This window comes from Chlorocebus sabaeus, chromosome 24 (genome assembly GCF_047675955.1).
Source record: "Chlorocebus sabaeus isolate Y175 chromosome 24, mChlSab1.0.hap1, whole genome shotgun sequence".
Lineage (NCBI taxonomy): Eukaryota > Metazoa > Chordata > Mammalia > Primates > Cercopithecidae > Chlorocebus > Chlorocebus sabaeus.
In genome coordinates, this window is record NC_132927.1 from 30885450 (window position 1) to 30904606 (window position 19157).

The following is a 19157-nucleotide window of genomic DNA, read 5'->3' on the forward strand; positions in this document are numbered from 1 at the left end:
AACTCCGTAAACGGATGTGTGTGGGATGTTCTGAAAGGTCGAAGGAGGACAGTCAGCCCGCCCTGGAGCATTTAGGCAGGATTCCTGCTGTAGGTGTTTCCTGAGTTGGCCTTAGATGAGGAGCAGAAGTTCTCCAGGCAAAACGAAGGTAGAACTGGCAGTCCAAGGAAACGGTGCAGAATGAGGAAACGCACAGAGATGGAAAAAAGAAAAGAAAAATAAAGCTTCGTGTCTCAGGTGAAACCAGCAGCAATTCTGTATTAATGGAACATAAGTGCAAGACAGTGGTGTGAGTTAGAAATGAATTAGCAAGGGATCTGATCATAGAGGGCCTTATATGCTTCATTATGGAGCTCAGACTTCTTATCCCATAAGCCCAAATTTTTCCAAATTTTTTGCTCACCACACACAACCAGAAAAATTTTTTTCATTGCAACCCAGTGGAATATCATACAGACAGCAAGTTATGAAGAGATGGAAATCTAGATATAGAGGCAAAGATATATAGATATAACCAAAACAAAAATTTCACAAAACTGTACTAATGATCCATAAGTACTTTCCCTGCTACTCTCTTTTGCTACTTTTTTGTTTTTAATACTGGTTGTAACACACAAAATTGATTCAAAATTGATTAATTTTCCATTACAACCATTTTTAAAAGAAAAAAACTCTATTAACTGATTGCTGCTGATGGAAGTGAAAATCATTGAAGGCTTTTGAGCAAAAGAAGACTATGTTTAGATTCGCATTAAAGATTGTTCACCTAGCAAATTGCATAGAATAGTTTAGAAGTAGGGCCTGTCCAGTGCTGTGCGATAGAATTGTCTGTAATGGTGAAAATTTTCTATACCTACATTGCCCAACACAGTAGCCACTAGCCACATGTGGCCATTGTGCACTTGTAAATTGTCTAGCATGACTGAGGAACCCAACTTTAAATTTCACATCACTTTAAGTAAAATGTGACTAGTGTATTGGACAGTACAGGCCTGTACTACCAGGATTATGCGGCACCTATGTGCAAATTATCAAGTTACTTTTGGCCAGGCACGGTGGCTCATGCCTGTAATCCTACCACTTTGGGAGGCCAAGGCAGGAGGATCACTTGAGCTTAGGAGTTCGAGACCACCCTGGGCAATGTAATGAGAGCTCATCTCTATTTCTTTTTTAAAAAAATAAAATAAAATAAAATCCAATAAAAGTTTTTGTAAAGTTACTTTCTCCAGATGGACAGAGGCCCACACCAGAGTGTAGGAATGCAGGCTATACTTCAGCCCCACCAACCTTCATGGCCAGGCACCCATGTGCAATACACAAACTGCCCAACTGTGCACAATGACCCTGATTAGAGGAGTGTTAGATTGGAAACAGGGGCCCACAGCAATGGTCCAAGCAAAAGTTGCTATGGATCTGAACTAGAGCAGTGGAAGCTGGGAAGGAAAGGGGTAAACATGTTTTATAGTAGTTGGGAGACAAGCTCAGCTGAACTTGATTAACTGGATGCCCTGGTGAAAGAGAGGAAGGAAGCAAATATGATTGATTCAGTACTTCAGGCCATTGGGGCACGGCAGAACACAGCATTCGGCAATATTCATGCAGGAGAACTCACAATCTAATGAAAGGCAGATGCAGCTTCCTGGGCTCAGGGGAAAGAGAGTTTGCAAGGAACTACTCAAGCCAAAACATGAGATCCAACCCCCTTTTTCCAGATGAATCCCATCTACAACTTGGGAAATTACATTTCATCACCAGATACCAAGAAATCCTACCTTTTGGCAACAAGCTTTCCTCCAGCTTCCCTTGAAATATATATTTTCCCTGTCTCGTGACTAGGCTAGCACCTTACCTCATAGAATGAAACTATCTCCCAGGCACCCACCCTTAATTAGAAGGGGCTACCCCTATTTCACCTGAGGAGAAAGAGGAGATTTGTAAGAGGAATTTTGCCTGCCTCAACCCCTACTACTGCGGTTACATAAAACCCAGGTTCCCACATAGGAGCCACTAGTCATGTGACTATTTAAATTTAAATTAATTTAAGCTGGGCAAGGTAATGCACACCTGCAATTCCAACACTTTAGGAAGCCGAGGCAGGAGGATCGCTTGAGGCCATGAGGTTGGAGGCTTCAGTGAGCCATGGTTGTGCCACTGCACCCCAACATGGGTGACAGAGTGAGACCTTGTCTCCAAAAAAATTTTTTAAATTAAAAAATAAAAACAAATTAATTAAATAAAATTTAAAATTCACTTCCTCAGCTACACTAGCCATATTTTCAGTGCTCATATTTCCAGTATTCAATAGCCTCATGTGGCTACTGTATTAGACAGCATAGATATAGGATACCTCCAACATAGAAAGTTCTATTGGACAGCAGTACTTTAGACAATATTAAGCAGCTATAATCTGTTAGAGAATACACCTTTTTGAATGAGGATAAAGAGCTGATTGGATCAACCAACCATAGACAAGGTAGTGAGGAAAATAATGAGTTTATTTGACATTTTGGCGGACCATTATGGACACTGAGAAATCTATACCCTGTGTTCAAACAATTCCTAGTATTCTTTGAAATTTGCATTAATTCTTTTAGCCCATGGGAGTACTTTTGCAATAAATACTGAATTAAGTTCCTGCTTTGACTGTATGTATGAATGGGCTGGATAATATTTCAAAGAAGGATTAATTTATATGCTTGTTCTTGCTCTCTCCCCTCCTCCTTCCCTCGAATTCCTTTGTTCAAATTCTTTCCATCAATTTACCATCACTGCCCCCGCTAGCCATGTCCCCACTCTGGACAGCTAGACACAAGTCAGCTGCTTGGAGCCCTGGAAAACAAAGCCCGCAAATACAAAGCATCTAGTCTAAGAAAAACACAGAAAAAGTTCATGTACACACCTGAGAAATTTTCCAGCCCCACCCCGCACCCCCGGCCAACTAGATAAAGCCGGTATTGAGGAAGGGAATGGGGAGGCGCTGAGCAGTTAGGAGAACGTGACCTCAAGAAACTTGCAAGGCTCTAAGGAAACAAGCATCACCTTGCCAAACTCCAGGGAGTTGCTTGGCAGCTCAGCTCAGGGTTTCTGCCAGTTGAAAGCAGGCCATACTTTACCACTGATCATCCAGGTGGGAGTGAGGCTTGGCACTCTGCCCAGCACTCCTCCAGCACCCAGGGCAGGTGGGGGCGTAAGATGCTTAGAGACATGGTGGTAACATTAAAGGGAAAGCTCTGCACTGGTGTAAATTTACCCTCAATCAACTAACATGAGGACTCCCACAAAGGGAGAATAATAGGAGAACATCTCATCCCAGTTACAAATGTCATATGCAATCCACTATGCTTTCGGAGGATCTGGGCCCTTGCCTTAAATAATGAGGCACTTCCAAGAGGAAAGAACCCTGGGCACAGAAGACTGTGGGTCAGCAGTCCCCAGTCTTCCAGAAGAGGTTTGCGTATATGGGAAAGAAGTGATTTCGCCTGGTAATTAGCAGTGGTTATGGGTGGGCTATGGATCTAGACATGTGACTTGGACATAAGACTTGGAAAGAATAGTTATGAAGCTGGGGAAAATGAGATGTGTAGCTGAAAATATTGGTTGCCTCCAAACCCACCCCCACTTCTTTCTTGTTGGCAGAGGTCAGAGTTTGTTCGAGGTTTCACGCCCTCTATGCCACATGCTCAGAAGAGAAGACCTTCCCAGGCCCAAGGTTTTGAGAAAAGGTAGCTCTGCCCCTCCAGAACAATGTGTGATTCTCAGTTGTTTTCTGTCTGTGGCAGAGCTGACAATGCGTTCATGTTTTTTTTCTGCTCACTATGTACATTTCCAAAACCTTGAGTTATGGCAGTGTGCAAGTAGAGAGCTTCAGGCTGTCCAGCAGGATGTGGTTTCTCAATATTGGTGGCTGTGTCATCCACTCTGCCCTTTGCACTGGGAGTGCCTGTTACACAAACATGATGAAGGCAGTTAATGTACAGAAATGACTTAGTCAACAATTTCATATGAGCAAAAAAAGTCACTTTATTGGTGGTTTTTTGTTTGTTTGTTTTTGTTTTTTTGAGACAGTCTCACTCTATTCCCCAGGCTGTAGTGTAGTGGCACGATCACTGCAACCTCTGCCTCCCAGGTTCAAGTAATTCTCCTGCCGCAGCCTCCTGAGTAGCTGGGATTTCAGGTGCCCGCCACCGTGCCCGGCTAATTTATTTGTTTGTTTATTTTTTGAGACAGAGTCTCACTCTGTCCCCCAGGCTGGAGTACGGTGGCGTGATCTTGGCTCACTGCAACCTCCACCTTCCAGGTTCAAGCAATTCTCCTGCCTCAGCCTCCTGAGTAGCTGGGATTACAGGCACGTGCCATCAGGCCCAGCTAATTTTTTTTGTATTTTTAGTAGAGATGGGGTTTCACCATGTTGGCCAGGCTGGTCTCGAACTCCTGACCTCAGGTGATCCACCCACCTCAGCCTCCTGAAGTGCTGGGATAACAGGGGTGAGCCACCACGCCAGGCCTATTGTTCCTATTTTTTATGTGTCTTTCATAAACCACATAGTTTAAAGATGGTGAAATGCACAGATCTTAAGTGTACAATTCAAGGAGTTTCAATACACATATACATCTACGTAACCTCCCTCCTAAAGACAGAGAACATTTCCATCACCCCACAAAGTTTCCTCATGACCCACCCCCTAGGCAACAACTGTTCTGCTTTCTAGCACCATAGATGAGGTTTACGGGTCCTTCAGCTTCACTAAATGGATTCATATGATATATATTCTTTGTGTCTGCCTTGTTTTGGCTCAGCATAATCTTTTGGGATTTTCTCTTCAATATTCATCCATATTGCTGCATGTATCAGCAGTTGATTCGCTTTTTAAAAATCAACTGTATTAAGATATAGTTTATGGAAAATAAAATTTACCCATTTTAAGGGCACAGTCCATGAGTGTATGGAAAATTATACACTCACCCGCCCACAATCAAAATGTTCAACCTTTACAATATCCCAAAAATTTCCACCACAGTGCTTCCTAACCCACAGCCCAAGGCAACCACTCATCTGCTTTCTGGCATTATAGATCAGATTGGTCTTTTCTAGAGCATCATATCATTGAAATTACATAGTATGTACTCTTGTCTGGCTTCTTTCATTCAGCATATTTCTGAGATTCACCCTTCTTGTTGTTTTCATAGGGCTTTTTTTCATTGCTCTGTAACATTCCACTGTATGAATATATCACAATTTGTTTATCTGTTCTCCTATTTATGGACATCTGGGCGGTTTTTAATCTGGAGCTATTATGGACAAATCTGTAACATACATTCTTATACATGTCTTTTTTCTGAATATTTATTTTCTTTTCTCTTGGGCAGATACGTAGGAGTGAAACTACTGGGTTATGGCGAAGGTGCTATATTCTTTATTATGTTTAAGTAGCTTTATTCCAATTCCCATTCCCTTTCCAGTGGATTAGTGAAAAATTCTGTCTCAGGCACTACTGGTGGCCTCCCTCCTGAGAGTCATACTAATGTCCTGGAAATGTATGTGATCACTGTAGCAGAATGGGCAAATATTAGAATCTTTGCCAAGTTTGGGAACTCTGGTACATCCAGGCACCCCAGGGTGCCTTTCTTTGGCATCCTTTCTTTGATGCCACTGCCTTCCCACAGCCTATAGAACAGGAGACAGGTCCTTACTGCCTGCGGACTCACAGATCTCTCTCTGATCCCTTCCCAGTTTAGGAAATTAGCTGCTCTCTCCTCTCTCCTGAACCCCCAAAAGCCTTCACTCACCATCCTCCTGCTCTGAAACACCTAGGAAATTCTCTTCAGTGCAATGAGGGCTTTCACAAGAGGCAAGAAGAGCTGTTAATCAGATGGCTTCTTCTTTCTGTCCTTCCTGCAAAAATTCTCAAGGCAAGGAAGCCTAAAGGGATTGATCACTGTCAAAGTGTGGAGGAGAGAAGAACACAAGGGGAAAACACCAGTAATTAGTTCAAGAAATGATTTAGCCACCTTTTAAGTACCAGGGAGTACTCAATCTTATTTTTGGTAGTTTTGCACATTTGATTTCCTAAAACTGTAAACTGAATGTCCTCTTTGTTGAATGAAAGAAGTTTTAAAATATTTGAAAGAAACCGAATGATTCTATGGAACATACTGCCCTCTAATTTCCTTTATTGAAGATTTTACCATTTGATGTGTGAGTGGGTTAGTCAGGCTCATTGGGGATGCAAGGAAAAGAGTCATGCTCAGGTTTTATCATTCTATGGAGGTAGACCATAAGGACACACTCGGAAGTAGAGGAGCTAGGAAGGGATTGCAGCTTTTGCAAATAGCCTTTTAAAAGACTCTGGAATGCCAGTGACCCAGAACCTGAGAGCCTCTGAGTGACCAGCATGTGTTGTGCCTCTTTCCAGTGGCACATCCTTATGGTAACAACATTATCTCAGGCCCAGGGGCAGCTTTCAGGGGCCACAGAACTCAGAGAGTGTTGAACCCACATAGGAACCTAGACCCACCTTAGCAAACTTGACGTTACAGCATCATGCAGCAATTTCTGGGCTGTCTTAGTCCATTTGTGCTGCTACACTGAATAATTTATAAACAACATACATTTATTTCTCACAATTCTCAAAGCTGATAAGTCTAAGATTCAGGCACCAGCAGGATTGTTGTCTGGTGAGGGCTGCTGTCTCCTTCCAAGATGGCGCCTTATTGTTGCATCCCCTGAAGGGAAGAAACACTCTGTCCTCACCTGATGGAAAGAAAGGAAGGGGCAAAAAGAGCCCAAGCTAGTTCCCTCCAGCCCTTTCATAAAACATGAATCCATTTGTAAAGGCAGAGCCCTCATAACTTAATCACTTCCCAAAAGGCCCCAGCTCCTAATACCACCACAATGGGGATTAAGTTTCAACATGCATTTTGGAGGGGACACATTCAAACCACAGCATGGGCTTAAATTAAGCTGGCAGCCAGCAGCTTGCAGAGCACCTAAGATGGATGCCAAACTTTCCAGAAACATTGATCCATAAAGACTCTGAATTTTAACTTTGAACACAAACATAATCAAAACCAAAAAACTCTATGAATAATAAAAGCTTCTGAATGCCAGCCTAGTAAATGGGAAATGAGACTACAATGTAGGACCTTCTAGCAGATCCCCAGGAGCTGCAAATAGAAGAATCAAGCTACCACCTAAACTGTTCCCCTAGCCACATGGGTTGAGTCATCACCACCAGTTCCTTATTAAGGATGAACGAGACATCGACATTGGAACCAGCTGTGGGGAAGCATTGCCGAGGGTTAAAAGGGCACCACTGGAGTCAAAAGTCACTGCTCTACTCATAACTCTAGAGTGACCTTGGGGAAGTAACTCTGACTCTCAAAGTGTGTTTCATTCTCTGAAAAATGTGGAAGATAATAACATCTACCTCATAAAGTTGTTTTAAGGATTCAATGAGGTATGAAGGTGCTTAGCTCAGATAAATAGAAGTGACAGTAATCCCTGCCAAGAAGACAACAGACTCAATATGTTTGACGAAAGAAAACTTCAATGCAAAAGCAAAGATAAAAAGGGAGGAGGTGAGATTCAGAGCCCAAGTGAAAAAAATGTATATTTAGGAGAAAGACATTTGTCCACACCCAGAAAGAAATCCAAGGTCATGTCCAGACATTCACTAACTTGAAGAGAAGTTCATTAGGTTATGAAGGCTTGCCAAACTCATAGCATCTTCTGAGGAAAACCGACCATGCAACCATCCTGTGACAGCTGATTGAACCCAGGCTGTGTCTGGACCTGCCAATCAAACCACCAGCTCCTCAGGAGCAAGGACACAGCAGCAGTGATGGAGGCCACCTCTGTGATGCTCTGCCTCAGCAGATGCATCTGCCATACGCACCCCTGAGCAGAACACACAGATCTGTTTTCTCTTGGGGAGTTTGAATGTGAGACATACAAGGACACTCAGTAACTGTGAGCAAGGCAACAGGTGAAGAGATACTCAAAGAGAAAGCAGTCACCAGAGCCCAGGAGTATGCACAATCCCAGACTAAGCTGAAACCCTAATAATAGAAGTTATGAGTAGATCAAAACCACATTTAAGCAGAAGCAGCCCACTTCCCCGACAGGCACTTGCTTGCCTTCCTAAAAAGAATGTGGCCATGGTGGCTCACACCTGTAGTCCCTGCACTTTGGAAGGCCAAGGCAGGCAGATTGCTTGGACCCAGGAGTTCAAACCAGCCTGAGCAACATGGGGTGAAAACCCTGTCTCTACTAAAAATACAAAACTCAGCCAGGCATAGTGGTGCGTGCACGCCTGTAGTCGCAGCTACTCAGGAGGCTGAAGTGGGAGGATCACTTGAGCCCAAGAGGTTGAAGTTGCAGTGAGCCAAGATTGTGCCACTGCACTCCACCCTGGGTGACAGCGTGAGACCGGTCTTAAAAAAAAAAAAAAAAAAGGTGGGAAGCTATTCAGAATCAATAATAGTCAAAGGTTCAATCTTTCCTTAGTCTGTTTAGGCTGCTATATATGTCATAGTTCTGGAAGCTGGGAAGTCCAAGATCAAGGAGCTGGCAAATTCGGTATCTGGTGAGAGCCCAATTTCTGATTTATAAATAAAGCCTTCTAGCTGTGTCCTCACATGGTAGAAGGGGCAAATGAACTCCCTTGAACCTATTTCATAAGTACACTAACCCCAGTCAGAAGGGCACCACCCTCATGACCTAATCACTTCCCAAAGTCCCCACCTCCTAATACCATCACTTCAGGGGTTTAGGATTTCAACATAAGAATTTGGGCAGGAACATAAACATTCAGACTATTGCAAATATGTTTGATGTCACTGTCTGGTTGCCACTTACATCTCCTGTTCATGTCAATTTAGGCCAACCTCTTTAGACCCTGAAGCATCATAGAACTTGACTTTGGGAGTCTAGTACCTCAACTAAGCAAACTTCTGCATTTGTAAAACATCATGTCCTAGTGCATGGAGGTGTCATTCAGTTGATGCTGAGAACCCTTCTCAGTGCTTCTATGTATAGTAATTAGGTTGGATAATGATGCATGGGTGTATGTTTTATCTTTGTTATTCTTTAAATTTTTTTTTATTCTTATTTTTTTTTTTTTTTTGAGATGGAGTCTCCCATTGTCACCTGGGCTAGACAGCAGTGCTGACATCTCGGCTCACTGCAACCTCCGCCTCCTCAGTTCAAGCGATTCTCCCGCCTCAGTCTCCCGAGTAGCTGGGATCACAGGCACCCACCACCACGCCCAGCTAATTTTTTGTATTTTTAGTAGAGATGGGGTTTCACTATGTTGGTCAGGCTGGTCCCAAACGCCTGACCTTGTGATCCATCTCCCTCGGCCTCCCAAAGTGCTGGGATTATAGGTGTGAACCACTGTGCTCAGCCATTAATCTTTAAATTTTACACTCTTTTGTGATTAATCTTTAAATTGTAGACTTTTAATTTTCTTTTTCTTTTTTTCCGAAACAGGGTCTTACTCTGTGACCCAGGCTGGAGTGCTGTGGTGCTATCATGGCTCACTGCAGCCTCTATCTCTCAGGCTCAACTGATCCTCCCACCTCAGCCTCCCAAAGTAGCTGGGACTACAGGCACACACCACCACACCCAGCTAATCTTTTAATGTTCTATAAATATGGGGTCTTGCTATGTTACCCAGGTCTCAAACTCCTGGGCTCAAGCAGTCCTCCTGCCTCAGCCTCCCAAAGTGCTGGGATTACATGTGTAAGGCACTGTGTCCGGCCATTAAAGTTTTATATACTTCTATTATTAGGAACATTTGTAACTTTTTAAAGTAAAAATGTTATGATTTTAAAAGAAGAACCGTTTTCCTCTAATTCAATTAGACCAATTCCATTTCTGTTTCTCAGAGAGGCAGCCCCACAGGCCAGAAAAACAGTGATGAGATTGCACTGCTCACTTCCAGCATTATAAGGAGTCTTACCTATGGAAGACTGGCTGCATCCTAGGGAGGATAGGCCTGAGGCAGGTGCCAGTCCAGTCATGCAACACATTGCAATGCACTGAACTATTTGCAAGGATGTGGGCAAGGCGGGAGGAAACTAATAAGGGGCGGTACACTGTGGCCCCAATAGCCAGAAGCTATTACCACCCCAGGCCTAAAAGTATTAAAGAGAATTTATATTCCAAGAGAGGCAATGAGGCAGGAGTACTAAAATAGACTGTGAGTGAGGGGAAAGTAGGTTGGTTTTGAGTAAACGCAAAGCAATGAGATGAAGAAACTATTAAAGGCGGTAGAAGGTGAGGTGATTTGTCTACAGGAATGGTGGAACTAGACAGGGAAATGATTTATTACCCTAATGACAAGTGATCAACAAACTTTTGCATCTGAAGCGAAAATGAGAAAACCGAGTCCGCAACTACAGCTGGATGCTTCCAGTTCCCAGGCTACATTCGAAACATTCTAATTTCTTTTCTTTTCTTTTCTTTTTGAGATGGAGTATTGCTCTTGTCGCCCAGGCTGGAGTGCAGTGGCACGATCTCGGTTCACTGCAATCTCTGTCTCCTGGGTTCAAGCTATTCTTCTGCCGCCACAGCCTCCTGAGTAACTGGGATTATAGGCGCCCGCCACCACGCCTGGCTAATTTTTTCTATGTTTAGTAGAAACAGGGTTTCGCCATGTTGGGCATGCTGGTCTCAAACTCCTGACCTCAGATGATCCACCTGCCTTGGCCTCACAAAGTGCTGGGATTACAGATATGAGCCACCGCACCCGCCCCCACATTCAAATTCCTATGAGGCTTGGCTGTACAGCCACCCCTAGGTTCAGTCTCTTTACCATGATGAGTAATCTCGTAGTTAATCCCAGGACTAAAAGTTACCCAAGTGAATCTTTATTCCCGGCAATCTTAAGAGCTTGATTAAAATGAATAGCCAGAAGCTTCAACAGGAATGTGTGCTATCAATGTGAAAAACATTTTACTACCTCATTGAGAAAAATAAAAGGCCTAAATAAAAGATTTTCCATGGTTGAAGTTTATAAAGATGTCATTTTTCTCTCAAATTAATCTGTATTACCATGGTTGCAATCAAAATCCCTAAGAGATTTGGAACAAAATTATTCTAAAGATCACCTTAAGAATAAATAATGAAAATACCAAACGAATATTTAAAAATAAGGAAAGGTGAAAAGAAACTAACCTTACCAGATTTGAAACACATTCTGTAAAGTTGTAATCATTATAAGTACAGATGAGTTACAAGAATCGATAAAGTTATCCATATATTAAGATAATTATTCCAGAAAAAGACCCCATTCCATGTAAGAAGTGTATACTTTTTAAAGGAGTCACCCCAAATTATTGAGAAAAATATCTGTAACAGTGTTAGACCTTTGTTGAGGTACATTATTAATGTAAATTCTCTAGTGATAGCTTATACTTAGGTGAATCCAAGGCTAGCCAGAAAATGACAGAACACAGAAGAGTTCTGAGCATGGGCATACTTTCTGAACTAAAAATTGGTAAATTACACCCCCCCAAAAAAAAACAATTAAAAATAATGAATACCCAACAAACAGATTCAACTATGCATAAAAATTATAAACATAAAACACCAAAATAAAAAAGTAAAGGAAACAGAGACCAGGCGTGGTGGCTCATGCCTGTAATCCCAGCATTTTGGGAGGCCAAGGCGGGCAGATCACTTGAGGTCAGGAGTTTCAGACCAGACTGACCAACATGGTGAAACCCCATCTCCACTAAAAATACAAAAATTAGCCTGACGTGGTGGCGCGTGCCTGTAGTCTCAGCTACTTGGGAGACTGAGGCAAGAGAATCGCTTGAACCCAGGAGGCGGAGGTTCCAGTGAGCTGAGATTGCGCCACTGCACTCCAGCTTGGTGACAGAGAGAGACTCTGTCTCAAAAAAAAAAAAAAAAAAAAACGGGAAACGGAAATATCACCAGCAAAAAAAGACGAAGACCAAGTGTTACGTACATTGAAAGCTCACTAAAGTCAGTTCCACTAAACCCCAGTTTATGAATGGACAAAGGACAGTATCACACTATTTACATTGTGATTGATTAAAAAGCATGAAAAAAACATAAAAAATCTTGGGAAAAAATGGTCAACACTCCTCTAGTAATCAAAGGAAAGCAAACTGAAAAATAAAGACAGCCATTTGGATCAATTAAATTAGGCAATACTTTAAATAAATGGAAGTATTGAATGTTGGCAAGCCTCCCTTGTCCCTAGTAGCTGGGAGTCTAGTTCCGTATAATAAGCATCTTCAGAATAATCCTAAGCATAGAAAATAGATATTTTCTATATATTAAAAAAATCACATACAAAAATATCTCTAGCAATAGTTTGAATCATCAAAATATCAAACAATAAGGGAATTACTAAGTAAATCATGTTATGTACACTCAAAAATACTATTAGACTAACTACAATTACATGTTTTTTAATCCTGAATGTTTATATTATGTTACTCATAATATGAAATTGAATACATACCCTATGCAATATCTTTTTTAAATACATGGAAACAGATTGAAAGGAAACTCATGTATATTAAATTGTTAATGTGATTAAATGGTGCAATGAAAATTTCCCCCTATTTTTATGTCTCTATATTTACCATATGTCCATAGTTTAAAAAAAATTTTTTTTATCCTATTTTTTTTTTTTTCACAGACAGGGTTTTGCTCTCCCTCTGTCACCCACGCTGGAGTGTAGTGGTGTGAACATAGTTCACTGCATCCTCAAACTTGAACTCCTGTGCTCAAGTGACCCTCCCACCTCAGCCTCCCAAAGCACTGGGATTATAGGTGTGAGTCACTTCCAGCCAGCTCCAAAAAATATTTTTTGATAATTATTTTAAGGAAAGAAAGTATGCAGATACAGTTACGCACTGTGTAATTCAGTTAATGACAGACCGAGTACACAATAGTGGTCGCATAAGATTATAATGGGGCTGAACTATTGCTTTCACCTGATGACATCACAGCTGTCTACATAGCTACTATATGTTAACTCACATGTTTGTGGTGATGCTGATGGAAACAAACCTGCTGTGCTGCCAGTTCTATAAAAGTGTAGCACATAAGATTATGTACAGTACATAAGACTTGTTAATGATAACAAATGACTGTATTACTGGTTTATATATTTACTATACTATATGTTTTATTGTTATTTTAGAGTGTACTCCTTCTACTTATAAAAATAATTAACTGTAAAAGCCTCAGGCAGGTCCTTCAAGATGTATTCTAGAAGAAGGTAGTGTTATCATAGGAGATGACAGCTCTGTACACATTCTTGCCCCTGAAGACCTTCTATTGGACAAGCTGTGGAGGTAGAAGGCAGTGATATTGATGATCCTGACTCTGCGTAGGCCGAGGCTAATGTGTGTGTTTGTGTCTTAGTTTTTAACAAAAAAGTTTTTAAAGGAAAAAAAAAAGTTTATAATAGAAAAAAAAAAAAAAAACTGGTGCAATGGTTCATGCCTATAATCCCAGAACTTCAGGAGACTGAGACAGGAGGATCACTTGAGCCCAGGAGTTTGAGACCAGCCTGGGCAACAGGGCAAGACCTCATCTCTACAAAAAAATTAAAAATTAGCTGGGCATGGTGGCCACACCTGTGGTCCCAGCTACTCAGGAGGATGAAGTAGGAGGATCACTTGAGCCTGGGAGTTCCAGGCTATAGTGAGCCATGATTGCACCATTGCACTCCAGCCGTGGCAACAGAGCAAGACCTTGTCTCAAAAAAAAAAAAAAAAAAAAAAAAAGCTTATTGACTAAGAATATAAAGAAAAGAAATATTTTTGTATAGCTGTACAATGTTTTGTGTTTTTGTATTTTAAGCTAAATGTTATTACAAAAGAGTCAAAACTTTAAAAAAAACTTTTTAAGTTTATAAAGTAAAAAAGTTACAGTGAGCTAAGGTTAATTTATTACTGAAGAAAAAATGTTTTAATAAATTTAGTGTAGCTACAGTGTATAATATTTATAAAGTCTACAGTAGTGTGTAGAAATGTCCTAGGCCTTCACATTCACCCACCACTCACTCACTGACTCACCCAAAGCAATTTCCAGTCCTGCAAGCCCCATTCATGGTGAGTGTCCTATACAAGTGTACCATTTTTTATCTTTTATACTGTACTTTTTCTATGTTTGGATATGTTTCGATATGTAAATTCTTACCACAGTGTTACAATTGCCTATAGTATTCAGGACAGTAACAGAGTATCCAGATTAATAGCCTAGGAGCAATAGGCTCTACAATATAGCCTAGGTGTGTAGTAGGCTATATCTTCTAGGTTTGAATAAGTACAATCTATGATGTTAACACAACAATGGAATGGGCTAATAACACGTTTCTCAGAATATCTCTATTGTTAAGTGATGCATGACGATAATTTGGCTTCAATCCAGTCTTAATCTGTAGGGCACTCTGAGGTTATCAACTATTTTTTTTTAAGTACACAAATAATGTTTGAACAAGTGATAAAATTGCTATTCCCCTGGAGCAAATGCCCAGAGGAAGTTCAAGTTTCTTATATAATTGAATATTAATTTTATTCAAAAGAATGCCTCATTTATAGACTTCAACCCTTTTCTGTAGTATGATCATAATTCAAACTCAGAGAACTCAAATTCAACTTGCCTCCCCTTTTCGATTTTCAATAAATGTGGTTTTATAGTCCAATCTATAACCCAAACATAAATAGTACTCATAACGAATTATTTGAATGATGATATAGTTAGGCTTTGTGTCCCCACCCAAATCTCATCTTGAATTATAATCCCCAGGTATTGAGGGAGAGACCTGGTGAGAGGTGACTGGATCATGGGGTCGGTTTCCCTTATGCTGTTCTTGTGATAGTGAGGGAGTTCTCATGAGATCTGATGGTTTTAAAAGTGTGGCACTTCCTCACTCATGGGCTTTTCTCTCTCCAGCTGCCTGCGAAGAAGGTGCCTTGCTTCCCCTTTGTCTTCTGCCATAACTGTAAGTTCCCTGAGGCCTCCCCAGCCTTGCAGAACTGTGAGTCAATTAAACCTCTATCCTTTATAAATTACACAGTCTTGGGCAGTTATTTACGGCAGTGTGAGAACAGACTAATATAGTAAATTGGTACAACAGAGAGTGGAGTACTGCTATAAAGATATCTGAAAATGTGGAAGCGACTTTGGAACTGGGTAACAGGCAGAGGTTGGAACAGTTTGGAGGGCTCAGAAGAAGACAGGAAGATGGGGGAAAGCTTGGAACTTCCTAGAGACTTGTTGAATGGTTTTGACCAAAATGCTGATAGTGATATGGACAATGAAGTCTAGGCTGAGGTGGTCTCAGATGGAGATGAGTAACTTATTGGGAGCTGGAGCAAAGGTCACTCTTGCTATGTTTTAGCAAACAAACTAGTGGCATTTTGCCCCTGCTTTAGAGATCTGTGAAACTTTGAAATTGAGAGAAATGATCTGAAATTGGAACTTACATTTAAAAGGGAAGCAGAGCGGCCAGGCGCAGTGGCTCAAGCCTGTAATCCCAGCACTTTGGGAGGCCAAGACGGGCGGATCACGAGGTCAGGAGATCAAGACCATCCTGGCTAACATGGTGAAACCCCGTCTCTACTAAAAACTACAAAAAACTAGCCGGGTGAGGTGGTGGACGCCTGTAGTCCCAGCTTCTCGGGAGGCTGAGGCAGGAGAATGCGTAAACCTGGGAGGCGGAGCTTGCAGTGAGCTGAGATCCGACCACTGCACTCCAGCTGGGGTGACAGAGCGAGACTCTGTCTCAAAAAAAAAAAAAAAAAAAAGGGAAGCAGAGCATAGAAGTTTGGGGAAATTTGCAACCTGATGATACAATAGAAAAAAAAAAAAATCTCATATTCTGGGGAGAAATTCAAGTCGGCTACAAAAATTTGCATAAGTAATCAGGAGCCAAATGTTAATTGCCAAGACAATGGGGAAACCCACTAGGGTTGTTATAGTCAAAAAGATACACAATAACAAGTGTCATCAAGAATGTGGAAAAATTGGAATATCATACATTGATTATGTAAATATAAAATGGTATGCTGTTTTGAAAAACAGTCTGGCAGTTCCCCAAAATGTTAAACATAGAGTTATCATACGCGCTAGTCTGTTTTGTGTAACAGAATATCTGAGACTGGGTAATTTATTTTAAAAAGAGGTGTATTTGGCTCACAATTCTGGTGGTTGAAAAGTCCAAGATTAGGTGGCTGCACCTGGTGAGGTTCTCAGGTTGTTTTAACTCCTGTCAGACAGCAGAAGGGGAGCAGGCATGTGCAAAGAGATCACATGGTGGGAGAAGAGGCAAGAGAGTGAAATGAGGAGGCCGAATTCCACTGAACACACAGTTCTCTTGGGAAATAATCCACTCCTATAGGAACTCACTCACCCCAGTGGGAGGCATTAGAGGACATTAATCTATTCACAAGGGATACACTCCATAAGCCAAACACCTCCCACTAGGTTCCACCTCCCAATACTGCCATATTGGAGATCAAATTTCAACACTAATTTTGGTGGGAACAAACAAACGATATCTAAACAATAGCAGCATATAACCCAGCAAATTTGTACCCAAGAGTCATGAGAACATGTATCTACACAAAAACTTGAACATGAATGTCTATAGTAGCATTATTCATAATAGCCAAGAAATAAAAACAACCCAGCAACTAATGAATGGATAAATAATAGGTGGTATAGCCATACAATGGAATATTATTTAGCAATAAAAAGGAATGAAGTATAGACTGGGTGTAGTGGCTCACACCTGTAATCCCAGCACTTTGGGAGGCCAAGGCAGGTGGATTACCTCAGGTCAGGAGTTCAGGACCAGCCTGGCCAACATGGTAAAACCCTGTCTCTACTAAAAAGACAAAACATAGCCAGGCATGGTGGTGGGTGCCTGTAATCCCAGCTACTCAGGGGGTTGAGGCAGGAGAACTGCTTGAACCCAGGAGGCAGAGGTTGCCATGAGCCAAGATCACACGACTGCACTCTAGCTTGGGTGACCAAGTGAGACTCCATCTCAAAAAAAAAAAAAAAAGGAATGAAGTACTGATACATGTTACAACATGAATGAAACTTGAAAGCAGGGAAAGAAACCAGTCACTAAGACCATTTGTATGGTCTTAAGTGATTTATATGTACTTAAGTGATTTTCTCTATATATATTACGATGTACAGAATGGGCAAATTTATAAAGCTAGAAAGTAGATTAGTATTTGCCTAGGGCTGGGGACAGAAGGAAAACGGGGTGACTGCTAAAAGTAGGGAATTTCTTTTTGGGATAATGAAAATGTTCTAAAATTGACTGTGAGGCCAGGCACCGTGGTTCACACCTGTAATCCCAGCACTTTGGAGGCCAAGGAGGGAGGATCACTTGAGCTCAGGAATTTGAGACCAGACTGAGCAACATGGCGACAACTTGTCTCTACAAAAAATACAAAAAATTAGCTAGGTATGGTGGCATGTTCCTACAGTCCCAATTAGTTGGCAAACTTAGGTGGGAGGATCCCTTGAGCCAGGGAGGTAGAAGTTGCAGTGAGCTGTGATCACATCATTGTATTTCAGCCTGTCTTAAAAAAAAAAAAAAAAAAAGCCTCTTTTCTGGAAGATCTGAAAATAAAATAAAATTGGCCAGGCGCAGTGGCTCATGCCTATAATCCCAGCACTTTGGGAGGCCAAGGCAGGTGGATCACGAGGTCAGGAGATTGAGACCATCCTGGCTAACACGGTGAAACCCCGTCTCTACTAAAAATACAAAAAATTAGCTAGGCATTGTGGTGGGCCCCTGTCGTCCCAGCTACTCAGGAGGCTGAGGCAGAAGAATCGCTTGAGCCCGAGAGGCGGAGCTTGCAGTGAGCAGAGATTACGCCACCATACTCCAGCCTGGGTGACAGAGCAAGACTCCATCTCAAAAACAAAATAAAATAAAATAAAATTTAATAAAATAAAATAAAACTGACTACGATGATTGCTGCACAATTATGTGAATATGCTAAAAGTCATTGAATTGCTTTTGGTATACACATTTTAGGTATATTCTATGACATGTGAATTATGTCTCAATAAAACTATTTTTAGATTCTGATCATTGAGCATGTCTATGTCATTTTCAATGGGGCAACAAAAATCTGACTACCAAAATATTAAATTTGGCACAAAGCCACTATCGAAGAACAAAGAATCCACTTTATATCTCTCATTGAGAACTAATCTGGAATCTGTTCTAGTCTTAGGAGTCTACAAGCAGTCAAGGATATTACTTCCAGGTGGGCCAGGAACACTGGCAACATTGGCAAACTTTGGGGATTCCAGAGAAAGAAAGGTGCTCCCATATTAAGAAATACTGCAGATCAAACTGAAGAAGTGTTACCGATTCTGGACTTAAAGGAGATGACAAGGGCAGGTAGAAAGAGAGAGAGAGAAAAAAAAGAATTAAAACAGCCTTGGCATCTTTTAGGTAATCTCCAGATAGAAGTTAATACTTTAGCTTTGGTAATCTTATGACTGTCGTGATGGTTAATTCTATATGTCAGTTTGGCTGGGAGAAGGGGTACCCAGATTAAACATTATTTCTAGGTGTGTTGGCAAGAATGTTTCCAATGGGTTTAACATTTGGATCCATAGACGCAGTAAACTAGATTTCTTTAAAGAAGATTTCAGTAAAGTAGATTTCTCTTTCTAATGTGGGTGGGCATGACCCAGTACATCCAGCACCTTCACAGAACAAAAGGTGGATGAGCAAGGAATTTGCCGCTCTTTGCTTCCTGCCTGCCTTCTTGAGCTAGGACGTCAGTTTTCTCCTGCCCTTGACTGCAATTAACACAGTTAGGTCTCCTGGTTCTCAGGCCTTTGGACTCAAGACTAGTATTGCATCCCCATCTTTCCTGGGTCTTTAGCCTGCAGATGGCAGATCATGAGACATCTCAGCTCCATAATCATGTGAGCCACTTCTTGATAATAAATATATATATTTGGTGTATAGATCGATAGATTATCTGTGTGTGTGTGTGTGTGTGTGTGTGTGTGTGTGTCCTACTGGATCTGTTTCTCTGGAGAATGCTGACTAACAAAGCACTAACATAGTTGACCACAGAGCAAGGACATCTTTGTGTGTTAACACCTTCTGTTAACATCT